At 39.5% G+C, this 14,507-nt stretch overlaps 1 long non-coding RNA gene across 1 annotated transcript in view; it reads right to left on the bottom strand.

Annotated features, from left to right (window-relative positions):
- The window catches only part of LOC140045041 (uncharacterized), a 62,952-nt gene extending 49,452 nt beyond the window's left edge, over nucleotides 1-13,500 (bottom strand). The window contains exons 1-2 of the long non-coding RNA XR_011844530.1: nucleotides 13,452-13,500; nucleotides 490-588 (exon numbers count right to left, since the gene is read on the bottom strand). This is a non-coding gene — a long non-coding RNA (uncharacterized lncRNA). The remainder of the gene's footprint in view (nucleotides 1-489; nucleotides 589-13,451) is intronic.
- Nucleotides 13,501-14,507: the final 1,007 nt, after the last annotated feature.

Below are 14,507 nucleotides of genomic sequence, written 5' to 3'. Positions count from 1 at the left end.
AATACACATATTAATGTTATGGTATAACAGTGTGTAAACAAGTAACTTGAAGTATACAAGTTCTTAATAAAAAAAAATTGATTGCAAGTTTAAACAGAATATTTTGAGAATTTGTAAAAAAGAAGAAAATAAGTTATTACGCATATGTTTATAACTTATAATATTCATCATTTCTATATTGACCTATATACACACACCAGTATTGTGTTATTCTATTCATTTTAAGAATGTACAAGATATATTTAAAATATGTTTGTTACGAGAATTGGTATTATTATAATATAACTACAATAGTATAATAACATGGATACTACAGTAGTGTATTGTCAACTAAATTAATCTTTCCATAGAGATATTATATAATATCTATGATTTTCCTAAAGTCTTATAGTACTGGTAGTCATCTAAATTCTAAAAACAATAGTTTAAATTTATTGATTTGTTTCACTGAAGGTTAAATTAATGTTATAAACTGTGTGTATGACCTACCTTATTCTGCATATTGACATCAGCTCCACCATCTAAGACCAGTTGGCAGATGGTTCTATTACCTGCTGCAGCAGCATATATTAATGCTGTCCAGCCATCCTATTGAAAATATTAAATAATAAATAAGGTTACACAACATTTACATCATATTCCTTAATATCTAACATACAAAAAATGACTAATATTAATAATCATATAAATATCCTTAATTTAATAAAAGTTAATATTTTTTTAATAATTTTTCTAAAATTAACAATCAATTTTAAATGATTATTTCACAAAATCCCTCTTGATTCTCTAAAAGAATGAGGATAAACATAGTTCTTGGTATCAATTTCTATAGTTTATTTACAATGTGCCTACTGTGTACAGTTCACCAATAACTTTAAATATTTCAGAATCTGAAAGGGTTTCTCATTTATTTCAAAACTAAATTTCAAACACACAACAATTAAAGACACAAACATGCAGTACAATAATAAATATAGAACAAAGTAAGAGTAAAACAACATTATATTAAATATCATTTTTATAGAATTTTTAAAATGTTGAGAGGATTAATGTTTAATATTTTAAGATTTGAGTGTCATAAGGACTAAATATCAATCAATTTATTTGTAAATTAAATATTCTTATGTTTCCTCATCATTATTGTTTCAAATTAATTAATCAAATTTCAGCATATCACCGGGCAGTTTAAAAATCATGTTCTATGCCTGTTGTGGTTTATCTTTCTCTCATGTTGCTCAATCTTAAGCTATGTCGACACTATCACTACATAAGTTTGACAAAAAAAGTGTGCTCTATGCCCAAATATCATCATCACCATATATGTGCACATCACATTTATTTCTCACATAAAGTTTGATAGTGGTAGACAGAGCTTTATAATGATCTACAGTAGTTCAAAATTTTGAAAGTTATGTAATATTATATAATGGGTGTGGCTTTAGTAATGGCATCATTATATTGTTCAAATTATATTTTATATAGTTCCGTGGTTTTGTACATGTCAGCTTTAATTTAATACCAAACATGCCATATTAATTTGATTTCTTAAACTTTCCCACGAAGTTATGTAATATATAATGGGTGTGGCTTGATAACGTCATTATATTGTGAAATTATATTTTCTCATGCTAGAAGTATTTTACATGTCATAAGCTATGATTTGATAACAAACTTGACATATTTATGTAATTTATATTTTTTAGATATTTTTACATAATACATTATGACGTCATTAAATTGTTCAAATTTTTGGGCACCCTTCTAGAATTGTTAGTTAGGTCCTAAAGAAGGTTTCTGCCAAGTTTGGTGCTTTTGTCACGAAGTGCACAAAAAAAGTGCTAAGCGCCTAAATTGTCATCGCCTTTTTAGAAAACGCATGGACAATGGAAATTAACAATGTACTGTTCACTAATTTAATTAAAATCGCCGCCTAAAAATCCTACCTAGGCTAGGCCTAGTAGGAGATGACACATGTTAGTGGTTAGCCTAATTTAGCCGGACGAGACGACATCGTGCACCGAATAGACATCAGAGTGGAGTCTAGTTTCAGCGGCCTAGGCTTACGCTAAATTATTTACTCCTACCTTGGCTTAGCAAATTATAAATACGCCGACGTAAACATAAACAAATATATTCCATGTTAAGATTTAACATAGGCCTAGTCCTAGGCCCAATTATTACGACATGTCACTGTGTAAAGAAAATGGCCCTAGTATTCTGTAGCTAACCCCGACCATAATTAATTTTGAGTGAAAAAAACATGTGCTACGTATAGGTACTGTTAATTTGGAGAGAGAGTATCGCGTTTGATGTCATGAGACACAAAAAAATCTTCGTCGCGTTTTCCAGGCCTGCCATAATATGAAAAAAAAAATTCTAGGTCTGTGCGCGATCGACGTTCCGATAACTATATTTAGAATGTTAACGATCTTTTGTTGTCAGCATTGTTTCTGGTTCGACTGGACGTTTTATTTTTAGAAGTTTGCCTAAGCCTATTTACTACTACTAGTTCATTGTGGTTCACCGATCGACGTTCCGATAACTATATTTAGAATGTTATTGTATTCACCCCGTTTATAAAAGTGACCAGATCGACTTACCTATCTGGGAACTTCTTCCCGCTTGGGGCAAATCCAATGTAATATATTAATCCAAGATATATCCTCAGTTTCTATCACTGCTGATACTGCTAACTAGCCGTATTCTTGTTACCACGGCAAACTCCGTGGCTAACTGCCCCGATTTCTGGTCTGCCCCAACCGTTGGCGCATGTCGGCGCCCGGACGTCTACGTCACTTGTACTGGATCCAGGCGCCCGCAGACGGTTGGTAGGTTCAGGCCATTCATTTATTGCCCACCCCCTGGGGTCGATACTACACTCCCCCGGTTTTGAAAAGGAGGTAGTCGACCGGGGGTAACCCGGCTAGCGTTGCTACCCGGCCCATAAGACTGGGTTCACATGATTCGCTAGCTCCTTTTGACATAATAAACATGGCACCCGGCCGTGCGCCTGGTGCAAGTATAACTAAAAACAATCGGCGCACGTACTTGTTAAGTTGTATCGGTCAATATTGAGCGCACGAGCAGCGAAATATTGACACATACCCTCCCTATGTAACAGAACCCGTTCTCCCCGATACGTAACCAATCCCGATTCAGCCACAGGTGTTTGTCGCCGGACTGGAGTTAAATAATTCCCCGTCTGGCGGTTTCCCCGGTTCCAGCCATCCCCTGATAGCCACTAAATCGGGACCTTAGCTTGAAATTGCTCAAGCCACGGGAGTATCCCCAACCACACCGTTCTGAGCCAAATTGCTGGCACAGAACGAAGACCCCCGTACGACCTCGATCGTAGTCCCACCTGGGTCCACCAACCCCTCCTCATTAGGGTCCGGTCCTATTTGCCGGATTTGTGAAATCGGGACTACGTCATCCACGTCCTCCCGGAAACGGACCCACAGGCTATGTGCCCTGACGCAATAAGAGCATCCCCCGCAAGGCAAATCCCCGGGATCAACCCTCTGCTCAAAGTGGTCAACCGGTCTGGCCTGACGGGATAACGCATCTGCATTCCCATGTAGTACCCCCTTACGATGTTCCAGGACAAGATTATAGAGGCTGAGTTCCTCTATCCACCTAGCTAATTGCCCTTGGGGGTTTTTAAACGACAGTAACCAGACCAGGCTGCTATGATCTGTCCTAACCCGGAAAGGTCTACCCAAAAGATAGTGGCGAAAATGACGCGTCAAATACACCACCGCCAATAATTCTTTGCGGGTCGTACAGTAATTGCGTTGCTCCGTCGTAAGACGGGTGCTAGCATACGCAATTACCTTTTCCCGTTCCCCTTGTACCTTGTAGTTCTCCCCCCAACGCCAGGTCTGACGCATCCACATCTAAAATGAATTCGTCCCTGGTATTAGGAAGAGTGAGAACAGGGGGTGTAATGAGAGCCAACTTTAAACCAGCAAAAGCAGCTTGCTGTTCGGGCCCCCATGCAAATGGCACCCCTTTACCCAGTAATCCGTACAACGGCCCAGCCTTATCGGCAAAATGGTCAATGGATTCCCGGTGGTAATTAGCCAGTCCCAGAAACTGTTGCAACTCCTTTACCGAGGTAGGTACGGGCCAATCCTGGACTACAGTAACATCTGTAGCCGAAATCGATAAAGCATCCCCACCAACCACCCGGCCTAGGAATTCCACCTCCCGTTGGAAAAAGATACATTTTTTCGGCTTGAGCTTAAGGCTGCTTGCACGGAAACGTTCTAAAACATGTCGGACATTGCCCAAATGGTCGACTCATCAAAAGTCCGTCCCATGACTACAATGTCGTCCAGAAAGGCAAGAACGGTGTCCCAAGCTAGCCCCCTCAATACTAAACCCATAGCCCGTGAAAACGTGGCTGGGCAATTTGATAGCCCGAACGGCATTTTAACGAATTCAAATAGCCCGTACTTGGTAATGAATGCCGTTTTTCTCTTATCCTTTTCCCCCATATTAATTTGCCAGTACACCCATATGGCATCCAATTTGGTAAACCACGTGTTGCCCGACAAAGCGTCGAGACAATCCCGTACCAAGGGTAGAGGATAGGCGTCCTTTCTTGTAACATTATTTAGAGCCCGGTAGTCGATACAGAACCGCACTGAGAGCAATCCCGTTTGCGTACCAACACCGGTGGAGAGGCCCACTCGGACACTGAAGGCTGAACCACCCCTGCTTGTAACATTTTATTGATCTCCTTTTCCTCCTCCCCGGCGAAGTGCATGGGAGTTGGTCGGAGTCGTTGTCGGATTGGCGGCGCATCCCCCGTATCGATAGTATGCTCAATACCCTTCAAGGTCCCTATATCAAATTGATGAGCCGCAAAGACATCTTGGAACTCAATGAGCAGTTGTTTCGCCCTATCGAACTCGGAACCGGACAATGTTTTCCTTACATTCGCTAACATCCCTTCCATGTGTTGTGGTACCCCACCCTGTTCCGTGGAGGATTTCTCTGCACTGTCAACCCCTACGGTGGACACCGATCCCCCTTGAGAAGGCGCATGATTACCCTCCCACTCAGTGGCATTCCCCACAACCTCTCCCTGTTTCAGTGTTACATATCTGTCCGTAAGATTCGCCACGCAAACTTTGGGAACAGTCCCACCCCGATGAATGGTAGATGGAATTAAAACTTTCCCCTGATTGTCGGGTTCATTGAAATAATCGGGGAGATGCTCCCCTGTTACGTCCAACCGGCACAGTATATATCCCGCCGAAAACGGAGGAAGCACCCTGCGCTTGCCGACCGTCACCCGAGCAACCATAGGGCTAACCTCCCCCGCCTCTTTGCGAAGCGAAAGTGTACTTGTTCCCACAGACAGTAATAATTTCCCACAATCGATAAGAGCTCGATTGGGTATCAAAAAATCCCCTCCCAGCGCCACGTACATATATTCAGTGTACTCTTCGGAACCTAATGCGAAAGTGACTGGGCCTACCCGGTACCCCGGCATAGAAGTCCCCCTCCCTGCTAATTTAAAGGAAAGTTCTGCAATTATTGGTGGGGCGGGATCCAGCTTGGCAAATACCCGGTCTGAGAGAATTGTGTAATCAGCAGCGGTATCTACTACAGCTACCGTGTGAACCACATTTACAAACACTGTGGCATGCAATGCCTTCGCCGACTCTACCCTATTTACCACTATGCATGGTCCCCTTTCCTTTAGACTAACCATGTCCACGGACACCTCCAGAGGATCCCCACCCGGGTACCCCTGTACCTCTTCCCGCTTAACGCACGAGCCTTCAAAACGCTGGCAGTCGGTGGTCAGGCCCCAACCCCCGACCCCTATTCGTTTAAAGGATCTTCTTGTTCCCCTACCTGCCTGGCTTGACGCGCTAATTTTGGGCATTCCCTTTTGAAATGACCCACCTCATTACATTCAAAACAGCGGTCCCAGTTAGTAGTAGTGGATTGGGGAGGAGGTGACAGCCCTGAGCCCCCACCCAAACGATCCCAACCCTCTACTATTTCCAAGACCCTTTTTAACAACCCTTTAACCTGGGCCAAATCTGCCTCTATCGCCATAACCCTTTTACCTAACCCACCCGGCTGGGCCTCGGCCCCACCTCTAGGTGGTGGTCTGTAAAATCCCCTATTTTCCACCCCTGGCCTACGCTCAACTAACCGCACTACGGGATCCCTCTCCACCTCACTATCGTTGTCCTCCTCCAGTTGGACGGGCATGGAGGAAAGCGGATGTGATTGTGTCGTCGGCCTAGTCGAGACCAATGGAGACCTTGCCTGGGGTGGTAGTGACGCCATCTCTTTTCCCCACTTAGTTTCATAAAGAGATTGGAGGCTGTTAAATTTATCATACTTTCTAAGCGCCTCGGACATAGTCGCGCAATTTTCAAAAAGTACCAATTTTCCCACCCCGTGTTACGGCACCCGATACAGAACTTCATAGCTGAATGTCTCTGTATCCATTCATTGGAAAGCGGCTTGAATGCTTTCTTAGTTAGGGTTAATACCCGATCGGCCCATTCCCCTACTGACTCTGTTCCCTGTTGGGATGCAGTCTCTAATTTGGCCTGAAGGACCTCGGGAAGTTCATCCTCCGTAAACCGTTGGTCAAAGGCATGAATCATATCCCAAAAGGAAATTTCCCCATCCATTGTTACTAAATTGGTGTAGAGGTCCGCCGCAGCCCCTTCCACGCACCAACACAAAGCCTCCTTCATCTCCCAGGGCGAAAGATGATGCTCTTCCGAAAAGGCCCTAAATCTACGTTTAAAGAAAGCCCAGTTATCCTTCCCTCTATATACCAGGCTCCTCGGGACGTCCTTAGAACGGAAAGGTTCCCATCTTGGCCTACCGCCCGACCTACTACCCCTAGTTCCAGCCCTTGGACCTCTATCCCTTCGGTCCTGGTATAATACTGGCCCCTCTTCGTATCTACCCCAGGGTTGTGGAACGACCCATGAATAGTCCCAGTCCTGACGACCTGGCCCCTCCCGTTGACGACCAGATGGCCATCCATACGGAGACTCGGACCCCTGGTATCCATCCCACCTCTCGAATCGGTCCGAAGTCCAATCCGCTTCCTGGCGAGTAGGCATGTGCGAGGGTCCTGGTCTTTCAACCCGTGGACGATATTCAGGACGGTCCCAAGTACCATCCCCAGGGAACCCGTTCCCTGATCTATCTCCCCCCCCCCCATGAGTTACCCTCTCTCATCTTTGCCCATTGGCGGCCTGTACCAACTTCGTCCCTTTGAGAATCCCTCCGTGGAGCCGGATATCCCCTTCCGACACCGGAGTCCCATATCCTTTATTCCCGCTAAACTCATTCCCCCTCTACATGCGGATATCTCCCCAGCCTTGTACTGGAGAGTCGCTGCGTACTCTTCTGCGGAACCTACGTGAGCCTCCTCCCCACTAGAGTAACCCCCTTCCTGGTTCTCTGGAGAAAGAGAGAATTCCCTAAAGGACATAAACTTAAGGTTTTGCTCAGTTTACCGGGAACGAGTATCGCCATTCCCGGGACTCACCTCCTGCTTTAGAGCACTTTTAATTGTATAGGCGCCCTTACTAACCCCAGCAGACCCAGATGATGCCGACCCCTGCCGCCGGACCATCGAAGATATATCACCTAATCCATGGTGAGCCCTATCAAAAACTACTCCCTTTTCCCCAGAGCCTCCCCTACCAGCCCCACCCTCAGATCCTAAATGCTGGGCTGCGGAATCATTCCGATAATCTACCAATGAAGACACAGAACCCAACATTCGACTAAAGTCCTCGGGTGACAACATATGGTTAGGTGCAAAATCAAATCTGTTCAAGAATTCTGGCTTCTTACTCAGACCCTTAATAGAACTTAAATCTATTACAGACGAAATATTACCCAATCTGGTCCTAAGGGACAAAATCTCGTCCGCCCGAACCACTCCTATCCCCGGAATATCGCATAATTGTTCGAGTGTACAAAAATTCACCCGAATGCGATTACCGTCTATAGGCATGATAATCCAGATGCTACTATTAACTATAATACCTAAACTGGAAGGTTTGAAACCCGCCGCTGGAGATCGACTCGCGATTTCCAAAAGCAGAATAAATATTAATTAACAATCAATTATAATAAAAATCCTCATGGACACACCAATGTTTGTATCCTATTAATTAATACTAACAGCAACACACCGTACCGTAATAACGCGGCAAATGCTTTTCCTTGGAAACTAATTTGCATAATATGCGGAACAAGTGTGTCTTCTATCACACACACACCAATTCCTCAGGAAAACAATCAAAAATACAGGAATAATTATCCTTTTTGCTCGCAGCGCCAATATTGTATTCACCGGCCCCTATCTGGGAACTTCTTCCCGCTTGGGGCAAATCCAATGTAATATATTAATCCAAGATATATCCTCAGTTTCTATCACTGCTGATACTGCTAACTAGCCGTATTCTTGTTACCACGGCAAACTCCGTGGCTAACTGCCCCGATTTCTGGTCTGCCCCAACCGTTGGCGCATGTCGGCGCCCGGACGTCTACGTCACTTGTACTGGATCCAGGCGCCCGCAGACGGTTGGTAGGTTCAGGCCATTCATTTATTGCCCACCCCCTGGGGTCGTCGATACTACAATGTTAACGATCTTTTGTTGTCGGCATCGTTTCTGGTTCGACTGGACGTTTTATTTTTAGAAGTTTGCCTAAGCCTATTTACTCTACTACTAGTTCATTGTGGTTCACCGTGTGGTGCCATCATGCCTCTACCGTGGGAAATTTTAATTTATTTATATATTCGCCATCAGTCGAGTAGATAAAAAAACATTTAAACGATTAATAATATTTATTAATAAATGATTCCGAGTAATTTACAACTTGGTCCTCCGTCAGTCAAAATTGACTCATTAATTTTGCACACCTTGTTACCTCAGAAAAAACATCGTAGGGTTGTCTACGAAATGCATTTTTCCGACCTTATTATGAAATGCGTGGGTTTGGCGCTGACCACCACTCATGACATGCTTGAGCTGATAGGGTTTGATTTCAGCCTCAAGAAGCAGTGGGTAGTGCACCAACATGTTGATAACTACTACAAGTAGTTTGTGTCAATATCTATATTAATTTGCATGATTGGTTTATGACGTATATTTTAAATAGAGAAAATGTTACAAGTCAATCATTAACATTGATGACTGTCATTTGCCTCAGAGGTTCTTATTCCATGGAGTAACATGGGAAATTAATTTTCAAATTATTTCTATATCACATTCTAAACATCTCATCACATATTTTTATCAGTTGAATGGTTGTATCTTTCAGAGAACACTAACTGATCTTGGTGTCAAAATAGCATCAGACTTTAATATGTTGGGATGATCATATCAACAAAATTGTTAATAAATCCCAGAGGCGGATCCAGCCTTTAAAAATAGGGAGGGAAAAAGGGGTTTGTGACAAAGTTTGAACAATCGGCCTCAGGAACTGGTGGGGGAGGGGGAAGCAAAAGATCTCCAGTGTTCTACCATGTTTTAGGCTGCTTTATTTAAAAGTGGTTAGGTTTTGTCAGTTTGTTAATGTTATGGTACATTTTATAAATGGACAATTGAATTGTTTGTTATGGGCCCACCGTTTCAAACTTTTGTGTGAAATACGTTCTTTCATATAACAAAAATACAAAAGCTGATGAGCTAAATTACTTGCCTTAAAAAAGTAATCTATTTTCAAAAGAGAGAGAGAAAATAGGAAATATTTGTTAATATAACCATGAATGATAATGTAGGACTTAATCATCTGAAATATTATATTTAAAATCAATTTAGTATAGAGCTGAATAATAGTGTGTGTCGTACTATTTCACATAAACCATCATACCTATTTTCATGTTACAACCAGTGGCTGATTTTAGGGAGAAAAGCGTGCAAGGCGCAGCATGTGTAATATGGACATCTATGATATTCATCTTGATAATTTTGTATAATTTTACTTTTCTACTGAAGGCTATACAGGGTTACCAGAACTGAATCTGTTTGTTCTTACAGTACCCAGGTAAAAATTCCAGTTGAGAACAGTTGTAAATTTCAACTGGTCCAACTGGTCTTCAACTGGTCTAACTGGTTTCCAACTGGGTCAACTGGTTTTTCAACTGGTCTAACTGGTTTTTCCAACTGGTCAACTGGTTTTTCAACTGGTCAACTGGTTTTTCAACTGGTCAACTGGTTTTTCAAACTGGTCAACTGGTTTTTCAAACTGGTCAACTGGTTTTTCAACTGGTCAACTGGTTTTTCAAACTGGTCAACTGGTTTTTCAAACTGGTCAACTGGTTTTTCAACAGGTCAACTGGTTTTTCCAACTGGCCAACTGGTATTCCCAAAGCTCAACTGAGTTCAACTAGTCAACTGGTCCAATTGGTTTTTCAACCGATCAACTGGTTGTTTCAATTGGTTTTGCAACTAGTTTTTTTCCTAACAACCAAAGGAATTCGGAGAAGAGCGAAAGCGGATGGCTGGGTGTACGTCGTGGGAGTACGGGAGAGGACCCAGGGGAGAGGTGGGGGGGGGGGGTGTTCTGGGTTGAGGTGACGGGAATAGAAGCATGGTCCGTAACCATTCAAAATATAATTAATATTATTATTTGTAATTCTATATTATTGCAACAAACAATTATTTAAATTAAATCAAATAAAATCGAGTAAAGAATAAGAAATACTGCACAACTTTTTGAAAATAATGGAGCATGCGTCGTATAGGCCGGCAGACCGTAAACAACCAATCAGAAAACTGCAAGCCAACGGCCAAAAACGGCTCCCTTTGTTTTTGTGTCAGTGCATAGTTGCCATTTCTGGCATTATTATGCTTTTTGGCATTATTTAGAGGCCCATGGCATCTGGCATAATGCCGCGGCATTATTTAGCCGTTTTTAGCATAATCTGGCATAATTTTGTGTTTTTTGAACAACCAAAAAAATAATATACCACAGAACAAAAATAAAATATTTTGTTTAATCTTGCAATTTAATACATATCACCTTACACAATATCATAAAACAAAACAAAACAGATCTGTTCGGGTTTTCCGTACAATAGTTCTTCCATCCTTTTGTTTCGGACTTAAATAGACTCTTCGGATAGGAAGGCTGCTCGAAAACTACCGTGTGTGCGATATAGGCAGCACAACAAATCCGAAGAGGCTAGCTATTGGCCAATTATGTTGCTCTATTTCAGAGACTATGCAGGTTATTGGATCCCCAGATATAGAGACAATTGAACGAAAACATTATGAAAGGGGCTTTGTTGTTTCAGTTCATAATTATAAGTGGCCGCACCCCTACCCCAACCCTTGAAATGGCAATTTCCAGTAACTAATTAGAAGCTCTAATTTTAAAAAGAATTTCTTCTAGGAGAATTTGTTTTCCATATTTCAAATTATGTTCCATTTGCATCGTCGTAGCAACCCTATTTTTCCAAATGTTCTTCACCTCTCAGCCCCAGTAGTGACCATGTGGGCGAGGTAATTTCTATTTAAAATTAAGTGCCATTTCCGCCCATCGAGCAGCTCTATTTTTCCATTTTTTTTTACCTCACCCTCAACCATGGTGGGGCTGAGGTCATGGAGACACTTGATATATATTTTTATTTCCTATTTTAAATTATAAATATATTTATGTATACTTTCTTTCTTGGAATGATCCAAGAAAATAGTTATTTATATGGCCTTTGGCCCAATTAATATACAATGTAACAATTCAATCAATAACATTAGAGTGCGTTTAAGAATTCTGTTCTACGTTAAAATGAAAAAAATATATATATTTTCCAAGCTTAGTAATGAGATATTTGTAGTAGACAAGATAAATATATTTTAATTTAGAGGGGTTATTTGTATAAAATTAAAATATATTTAGTTCTAATATCTGAATAAAAGGGACAAACTAAAGTGAAATGATACTCATCTTCAATTCCTTGTAGAGAACATAATTTGCATAATCATTCTTTCATTTCTATTAATATATGATTCCATCTTCCTTTTTCAGTAAAACAGTATATAAATTGATACTTGAGATTTGAATTTGATTCATTCCTTGTACTACCAGTATATTGTTTAATCAATTTGTTTTGGTTTTTCTCTTTCAGGACTAATTTTGTCAACATGACTAAATAAAGAAGGTGGCCATAACTTCATAAATATATTACTGAATAAATGCTAGATCTCAATTTTCATGGACCTGTAAAAAGGAAACGGCAGGGATATGCTGACATTTGTGTAGATGTAAGGGGTTATGCAGGTCGTTAAGACCTTTGTGGGGTAATTAACGACAGTACTGCAGAATTGAAAGTAACTACTGTAATTGTAAATATTAAAGTTAATAAAATAAACAGTTTATTAACAATAAGTTTGTAGTTTGTGTAATTTGTTTTTGTACTGAAATTTACCAACTGGGAAAAATGTACAACTGGTAAAATTTACAACTGGGATTATCAAACCAGTTGGAAAATTCACAACTGGGAAATTTACAACTGGTCTTCAACTGGATATGTCTCTTTATAAGTTTCATTCAACATTTATTTAGACATATTTATATTTATCAAGAAAAAAAAGAAGCATACATTTACAATAACTTAAATGGTAACATTAAATAAGAAGTCTGTGAAGTGTAAAGCTAAATCCCCTAAATTAATCATATTTTCCAGGATTTAGGATTATTCCCATTTGGAATCTACTAACGTTTTGTATCAGATCAATAATATTCCACAATTCATTAAACTATATGTAAACTTTAGAGAGAAAAATTGTTAAATAACTTTGACCCTGACATTACATGCACATGAGTATTATCTTTTCCCATTGTAGGTATTATATTATTTATTATTATTTATTCAAGCAAAAGATACATTTACGAAATATAATACAAATCAACAAATTAAACAAACACAATGCAAGAAGAAAATATAAAATCATAGTCACTAGCTACCAGGAAAGCACAAAAGCAGCCTAAGCCACTCTCACCAATTAGATGTGTACCTACATTATGCTTGTTGTAGCCAGGTCTTAAATGTTGCGCTTTATATGAAACTGAAAATAGTATAATTTCAGCTATTTTTATATCTTAAATGTTTGTGTTTTTATGTTTTGTTATTTGTACAAGGGGTCCAATGTGGATAGAAGTGTTTGACACCTGTTCATCACTTTTTTTCACTGTCTTGTGCCTTGTATTTTTCTTTCAGTGATAAAGTTTAATAAATGAAAAGTATATATTTCTACTACTCTAGTATGATGTTAATAAAAGTTTGTTTAGTTATCAGATTATTATTATATTATTAACAGATGAATAATTATATCATCGTTCAGATTCTGAAATTAATTACAATTACAGGGGATTGGGTTACCAAGCCATTATTCAAATCCGGTATTAGCCAATCAAATTGTACTGAAAGAAATGTATACCTGCTCCTGGATGTTGACAGCATTGTTGCTAACAATGAATTGGCAAATTTCTTCAGCAGTTTTTTCTCCCACAATCTATGAAATAAAACATATAGATCAATATGCATTCAGTTACATTTTTTCATTAAAATACATATACTATTGTAAACATAACATACATTCCATGTTGTAATAAATTACAGCCATTATATTATAATATTATCATTATAATAATATTAGATTGCCCAAATAAATAAATTTTTTTCTTCTTGTCTTATTTTTTATAGAAAATTTTAATGAAATTTGTATTTAATTATTTTTTTTATATTTATTTTTGTATGAGGGGTAGCTGGCTCACTTGATTTACAGTAATGTATTTTGCTTAAGCTGCCCCTGCCCAGCATTTTTCATCTCTATGTTGTATTGTATGTTAATGTGTTGATGTATTATGCTGGTTAAATAATTAAATCAAAACAATCACATCAAATGAGCCAACAGCATAGAAGCACTACAGTGATTATTTTGATCCATTGTAATACTCTAATTTTTTCACTATTTAATTTATTTAGTTAAATGCCATTATCCTAAAACAGTGTAAACTTGCCTACCTCAAGACCATTTTTTGCACAAAGATTAACCAGCCATCCATGGAGATCCATTGTATTGCTAAACTGAAAGAAAATACAAAAACAATGTACAATGCTTGTTTAAGTTATAAAAAAAAACAATTTTTCAATTCAAATAAAAATATTTTATATTAAAGTAAACTGCATTAATAAATACACAGCTTCTTTTCACAGACATAAAAACATGATAATATTGTGAGTTATTTGAATACTAGTGGTAGATACTTAATGATAAAAAGAAACTTGTGTGACAGCTAATCACAATGGCAAAGAATGAAGCAATCATTGGGATCATTTGCAGATTGTGGTATTAAACTCAACCTAAATACTATCCCTTCCTCTAATGTTGACAGCTCATCACAATGGCAAAGAATGAAGCAATCATTGGGATCATCTGCAGATTGTGGCTTTAAACTCAACCTATTTATACTATCCCTTCCTCTAATTTGAC

The sequence above is a fragment of the Antedon mediterranea genome, chromosome 3 (assembly GCF_964355755.1).
Source record: "Antedon mediterranea chromosome 3, ecAntMedi1.1, whole genome shotgun sequence".
Taxonomy (NCBI): domain Eukaryota; kingdom Metazoa; phylum Echinodermata; class Crinoidea; order Comatulida; family Antedonidae; genus Antedon; species Antedon mediterranea.
Note: the sequence above shows the minus strand (reverse complement) of the source record. Positions and strands in the feature narration are given on the sequence as shown.